The sequence below is a fragment of the Cornus florida genome, unplaced genomic scaffold (assembly GCF_030987335.1).
Source record: "Cornus florida cultivar Cherokee Brave unplaced genomic scaffold, ASM3098733v1 CherokeeBrave_3.0.0_Hap2_Chr10, whole genome shotgun sequence".
NCBI classification, from domain to species: domain Eukaryota; kingdom Viridiplantae; phylum Streptophyta; class Magnoliopsida; order Cornales; family Cornaceae; genus Cornus; species Cornus florida.
Window position 1 is genome coordinate 30,275,862 of NW_026775580.1, and position 7,674 is coordinate 30,283,535.

At 37.7% G+C, this 7,674-nt stretch overlaps 1 pseudogene; it reads left to right on the forward strand.

The window, feature by feature from the left end:
* The first annotated feature begins 1,239 nt into the window (after positions 1-1,239).
* Positions 1,240-1,338, forward strand: LOC132280354 (small nucleolar RNA R71; annotated as a pseudogene).
* The last annotated feature ends 6,336 nt before the right edge of the window (positions 1,339-7,674 follow it).

Consider the following 7,674-nt stretch of genomic DNA (forward strand, 5'->3'; position numbering starts at 1 on the left):
ATTTTGGCTTTTTGCTTGTCAATTGAAATGGATCATTTTAAGGCATCCGAAAATGGAGCTCTTGGCTTAAAAACTTTTTCAGAAATTTTCTTTGAAGTCTCTTCAACACAAGAAGTTTTGAAATCATTTTGCAAATCAGTTTTCAAATCGCTTTTCAACACTTTCTCACTTGAATGATCATGCATATGTAATGAAGGATGAATATGATAAGAAACGGGACGGGTGTCAACTTTGGGTTGCACCGGTTCACTCTCTTCATTGGACATACTCACTTGGTTGTCCACAATTTTCCCACTTCTCAAGGTAGTCACCGCATTGACATGCTCTATTGTGTGACCTTCCGATAAGGAATGAGTCTCCACAACACATTATTGCTTGGGTGGGGCATTCAAAGGCATTTTCCCTTTCTCTCTAGCATTTAAAGTACTAACTATTTGCCCTACTTAGGTTTCTAGCTTAGTAATGGATTGAGAATGAGAATAATGCAATTGAGTGTTCGCCTCTAGAGTGCCTAAAGCGGTTAAAACTTTCTCTTCAAAAGCGGGACTCCTAGAATTTCCTTAAGAATATGATGGTTGATTAGGAAAATGAGAATTAGAAAATTGATTTCCTTGTGATTGAAATGATGATCTAAAACCTTGGGAACCTTAGCTTTGCATCGGAGGTGGAACATACTTCCTTTGATAACCACCTTGGGGAGGGTTTGAGCCTCCCCCTTGGTTTCTCTAAGAGAAATTCAGGTGATTCCTTCAACTAAGATTATAGTGATTGCCATAAGGATTGTTCCCTTGATTAACAAAAGTTGCATTGACTTATTCATGATGCTCACTTTGCACATGTCCATGGGGACAATTGGAAGTAGAATGTAAAACACTTGAACAAGTCATACATGTCTTATTGGATGCATGATGGGAATGGTTAGGGATGGAAGATACTTGATTTGCCGAGTTTTGGTTGATCAAGAATTGATCAAACCTTTGAGATAAGAATTTCATCTCGACGGCTATTTCATTGGAATGGTTAACTTGATGTAAGCCAACACTCTTCCTTCCACTTGAATTCCTACAATTCTTAGAAGATAAAGTTCGATGCAAAGAAATTTCACCCATGCTCTCATAAAGACGCCACACGTCATCCTCATGCCTATCAATGTAAGAGCCACCCATGGAAGCATCAACCATACCCTTGTAATTATCCGATAAGCTCTCAGAGAAATATTGAACTAATTGCCATTTGGGCATGTCATGATGTGGACACTTCCTAAGCAATTCATTGAATCTTTCCCATGCCTCATGGAACGTTTCCCCATCCCCGTGTGAAAACTCTCGAATTGAGGTTCTCATGGCATTGGTCTTAGAAACCAGATAGTACTTCTTTAAGAACTCTTGTTGCATTTCTGCCCAAGAAGTTATTGAAAAAGGCCTAAGATTGTTAAACTAGTATTTTGACTTGTCTTTAAGGGTGAATGGAAAAAATTTAAGCCTTAAGACCTCTTCCGGCATGTCCGTGTATCTCATGGTGGAACATACTTCAAGAAACTCATCCAAATGCTTGTAAGGTTCTTCACTAGGAAGTTCATGATAATTAGGAAGCATTTGAATGGTTTGTGGTTTGATCTCATAGTGGTGTGCTCTAAATAGTGGCAATTGAATGCATGTGGGTGCATTATATTCATTAGGCACATAGTGATCTCTTAAAGCAAGGGGAGGATTAGCAATTGGAGGTGCAACATGGGCACCTTGATTGCCTTGAATGATAGGAGGTTGTGGAGCATAGATTGGCCTTGGTATTCCCAATGGAACTTAGCCTTGTTATTGTGGTAGGTGAATGAATGGCATCAGCATGCCTGATGGTACTTGCATATTATCATGATGCACATTGGGGTGGAGGATGCCTTGTTAGTCTATGTGACCAAGGTTCTCCACATGGTCCTCATTATGTACCTCCATTGATGAAATGGATTGACTAGAATTTCCTCTTCCCCTAGGGTTTTGAACAACGGATTCAAGATAAAAATTAAGAGGGACAAGAGTAGGTTTCAATGTTCTATGACCATGCATGCACAACAAAACACAACAAGCAATGAACAATCACTTCACCTTCGCAACAAATCAATTAACAAACTTCCTCCACATACAATGATCCCATACTCTGATGCTATCAACAATATGCAAAGAATAATAAAATTGTCTCCACATGGGCTCACGATTTATCTAAGAATTAAAATACAAGCCTCCATGCGGGCCGACGATTTAACTAAAGATTGAGTTAAAAAAGAGCTCACAAAGGGTCCTTTAGCACTTCAATTCAATTTTCAATTTTAGCCTTGCAAAATTTTTTAGATTTTAGCTTTTTCCTTACTTTTGCTTAGCTCCTTAAAATGTTCCTTTGCTCACCTTCTAGCTCAATGCACCTAGTCAAACAAGAACAAACACAATAAGTAACCAAAATGAAAATGAAAATAAAGTAAAGACACGATCAAAAGAATGCTAATTCCTAATTGATTCCACAAATACGACGTTGCCTTCAATCAATCCCCGGCAACGGTGCCAAAACTTGGTGTCGCATTCAAAGTTTGTACAAAAGAGAGTGTGTTGGACTATGGTGAGTGTAGCTAAGTTTTACATTTATAAATTGCCACTACTACCTTTCACTAAAAATATAGTTAGGCCGAGTAGCGATCGTCCCAAGGGATTGGTAGATCGTATTAGTTTATGGAGTCGAGATTAGGGTTAGTAGGTCGAGTGATCAAAAGATTAGTCGGTGATTGAATTATACTAAGATGCAATTTAATCTAAAGTAAGCAATTAAATGTAATGGAGAGAAAATAAAAGAGAGATCTTGGGGTTTAGAGATCACCACTAAGCATAGTTTTTATACACCCTTAATGAATAATTAATGAGGGGGAAAACATGTATTGCAACATTAATGTGTCTGTGTGGTTGTTTCAATAAGCATGGAGACTAATTAAGTATATATTGTCTAAGCAACAAGGTGGATAGCACAATATATTAAACCTAGGCCATTAATCATTTCTTTAAACTCACAATCCAAACACATCACAAGGTTAGAGACATATGCTACTTGTTTTCATAAGTATGGAACATCAAACAACAAGTATGGATTGTCCTCCCATTTAATATCTAAACTACAACTACACTACAATTAAGCTAATGATGTGAAATTAAACTAATTAAACTAAGGGAGAGGCACAATCCATCAAGAAATGAGTATGAACCATCAAATAAACCACAAGAGCATTCCATTAAGCACTATGTCTTGACAATCTCTAGATCTATAGTATTAATACACATAGACATGTATTAATAACACAAAATCTAGAGATAAATACATGAACATCTATTCTAGCATACATAGATATATAGATAGAATGAAATGATCAATTGGAAGCAATAAACCACACAAATCATTGAATAAACAAGATCTATGTATATAAATATGTCAAAACATCTATCATAATACAAATACCCTAAAAAGTACATAAATCAAGATGTAGAAAGCATGCTTAGGGCTAACTCTAGCCCTAAGAGGATGTCTAGCCACTCATGGATGGTGTCCTCCAACCCTCAAGGGCTAACTCCATGGAAGAAATTGCTCCTCTTCTTGGTTGATGGAAGAACTCCAAGCTTGTGTCTCTAGCCTCCTCTCTTCTTTTCTTCCTCACTAAGAATATGATATCGTAAATTGTGTCCCTAGTGTATGTCTATCTCCTCTCAATATAATGGCTCATATTCCTTATATAGGTAGGTTAAATATCACCCCCAATAAGCTGGGCTCGTACACCAATATTCCTTCCAATGATTGGAATGAGACAACTTTTAATGAGCTGGAAATTGAATTTTCTTGCACTTTTGCAAGTTCGATCGATCGAACTTGTGGTGAGATCGATCGAACATGGCTGAGATCTATCAAACTAAAGCTGGATCAATCCTCTATGGCGGCGCCTTTTTGGATAAAGACAAATTTGAGATATTTTGAAGATATTTTTGGGAAAGAGACAAGTGTGGTAGGTAGGGTTGTACAACTAGATAAGATGGAATCTTTTCGATCGATCGGAAAAAAGTTAGATCGATCGAACTTTGTGGGATCTTTGGATAAGGACAAAAGAGCTTGGATCCATCTTGAAATGCTGAGATCGATGAACTTTCGATCGATCGAATATTTTTTGAGATTGATCAAATTTGTTGAATTTCCACCACTTGCTTCCTTTTGCTCCCACTTTGCTCCTTTCTTTGATTCATCTCAAGATTGCTTCAATTATGCTCTTATTTAGCTGAGTTAGCTTATTTTGGGGATAAGTACCTGAAAAAGAAAATAATACAAAATCAATCTAAAGTAGGAAAATAAGATAGATAAAGGTTCTAGAATACCTAAGCTTAAGGGGTTTAAATGCGCACTTTTCAGCGCTCATCAAGGATGGTAAGGCGTGGCAACCTTATGATTGACAGAGTACTTAAGGAGAATAGATCAAAGATAATGATTGTAGAAATGAGATCTTCCATCACTTAAGAGTGCTCGAGGTGTACCAAACCGACTGAATATATTCTTTTGAATGAATTGGACCAATATAGTGTGGTCATTGGTTATAGTTGCCTCAGCCTCTATCCAATTAAATACATAGTCCACCATTAGGAAAATGTAAAAATAACCATATGAAGATGGAAATGGTCCAATAAAATCTATTCCCCATACATCAAAGATTTCGATAATTAGAATGGAGTTCAATGGCATCATGTCCCTTTTAGACACGGCCCCAAGCTTTTGACATCGCGTACATGACTTGCAAAAGTTGTAAGCGTCCCTGAATAATGAAGGCCAATAAAATCCACTTTGAAGGACTTTAGATGAAGTCTTTGTGACGCTGAAATATCTTCCACATTCAAGAGTATGGCAGAATTTTAAGATATTTAAGACTTTAGATTTAGGAATGCATCTCCGGATTATTTGATCCGGGCAATACTTGAACAATTTCGGGTCTTCCCAAAAGAAATTTTTGATTTAAGCGAAGAACTGATCTTTCTCTTGCTAGACCATTTTGATGGAATTTTTCCAACCGCAAGATAGTTAACAATGTCAGCAAACCAAGGAGGTGACACATAAGAAATCTGGAACAATTGTTCATCTAGAAAGGAATCATGAACTGGAGAAAAATCAGAAGTGTTCTCAATAAGAAGCCTGGAGAGCTGGTCTGCGACCACATTGTCAATTCCTTTCTTGTCTTTAATCTCAATGTGGAACTCTTGGAGTAAGAGTATCCAACGAATGAGTCGAGGTTTGGTCTCTTTCTTTGCAAGTAGATTTTTTAACGTGGCATGATCCGTGAAGACAATGACCTTGGATTCAAGAAGATATGAACAGAATTTATCCAAGGCATAGACAACTACTAGCAACTTTTTCTCAGTTGTTATATAATTCATTTGAGCATCTGAGAGGGTCTTGCTAGCCTAGTAAATAGCATAAGGAGTTTTATCCACACGCTGGCCCAAAACAACACCTAATGCATAATCGGATGCATCGTACATGATCTTCAAGGGAAGAGACTAATTAGGTGGTTTCATGATTAGGGCAGAAGAGAGTAGTGAACAGAGCTTCTTAAATGCTTCCAAACATGCTTCATCAAAGTTGAAATTAGTGTCCTTTTCAAGAAGATGGCATAAAGGCCAAGATATTTTGCTAAAATCCTTGATAAAGCGGCGATAAAAGCCAGCATAGCCAAGAAAAAATCGAATTTGTCTGACCGAAGAGGGAGGAGGAAGGCTATGAATTAATTCAACTTTTGCCTTATCGACCTTAATCCCTATTTTAGAGATAATGTGTCCCAAGACAATCCCTTCATGTACCATGAAGTGACTCTTCTCCCAACTTAAGATCAGATTTGCATCCTTACATCTTTGAAGCACGAGTGATAAATTATGGAGACAAGAGTCAAAAGAAGATCCAAAGACAGAAAAATCATCCATTAATACTTTAAGAAATTTTTCAACCATATCAGAAAATATAGACATCATGCATTTCTGAAAAGTGGCCGGCGCATTACATAACCCAAAGGGCATGCGATGTTAGGCGAAAGTTCCAAAAGGAAAAGTGAAGGTGGTCTTCTCTTGATCTTGAGGATCTACAGCCACTTGGTTATAGCCAGAATAACCATCAAGAAAACAATAGTAACTTTGACCAACTAACCTTTCTAGGATTTGATCAATGAATGGAAGTGAAAAATGATCTTTCCTAGTTGCAGAGTTTAGTTTCTGGTAATCTATGCATACACGCCAACCAGTGGTGGTGCGTTGTCGCACAAGTTCTCCCACTGAATTTTCAACAACGGTAAGGCCGGACTTCTTTGGAACAACTTGAGTGGGGCTTACCCACTTGCTATCTGAGATGGGGTAGATGATTCCTGCATCTAATAGCTTGATTATCTCTTTCATGACAACCTCCTTCATGTTAAGATTCAACCGACGCTGCACCTCTCAGGAAGGTTTGACGTCCTCCTCCAAAAGAATGCGGTGCATGCAAATAGAGGGGTCAATTCCTTTTAAATCAACCACCGACCAGCTAATCGCTTTTTTGTGCTCTTGTAGCACTGCTAAAAGACTATTTTCTTGGTCTTGAGAAAGATCCGATGCAATAATGACCGAAAGAGTTTTGTTTACACCAAGAAATACATACTTGAGATTAACCGAGAGTGGCTTTAACTCAAGTTGAGGTGGAGATTTTAGTGAAGGAACATGAGGAGTGCTAGAAATTAATGGAAGATGTTCATTTGGCACTTTCCAAGAAGGAAAGTCCAAGATTGTATTGGCTTCAAGCAAGAATTGACTTCTCTAATAGATTGATCAATGTCGTAATTTTTGAAGTCAAAATAAGCCAAGCAAGTTTCAAGAGGATCTTGACTTAAAATAGATGGGAGAGATTCTTCAACCATTTCATCAATGATGTCAAAAGAGAAACACTCATATTCCCCCTAAGGATGTTAAGAAGCACTAAAAATGTTGAGCTTCACCTTCATATTTCCAAAAGAAATATACATCACCTCAGTTCGACAATTAATTGAAGCATTAGCCGTAGCTAAGAAAAACTGACCAAGGATCATAGGAACATGTTTTATTGGACTATGGACCGGTTCAGTATCTAGAACCACAAAGTCTACCGGGAAGTAGAAGTTGTCCACCTTGATGAGTACATCCTCAATGATACCACGAGATTGCTTTACAGATCTATCCGCAAGTTACAAGACCACCGAAGTGAATTTAAGTTCTCCTAAGCCAAGTTGCAAGTATACTGAGTAAGAAATCAGATTTACACTTGATCCTAAGTCAAGGAGGGCCTTTTCTATCTCATTATCTCCAATGACATACGAGATTGTCGGGGCACCCGGATCCTTAAACTTCGGAGGTGTATTATGCTGAATGATAGCACTTGTTTGCTTTGTTAACCACATTTTTTTAGGAATATTGCTCTTATAAGTGCATTTTTTAATACACAAATCTTTAAGAAATTTTGCATAAGGTGGAATTTGCTTGATGGCATCAAGGAGAGGGATGTTGATCTTTACTTGCTTAAAAACTTCAAATATTTCCTGAATTTTATCGCCCTTTTTTCCCAAAATGTGCGGATTCGATGAGGCGTTGAGGAAAAGGAGCCTTAGGCTCATAA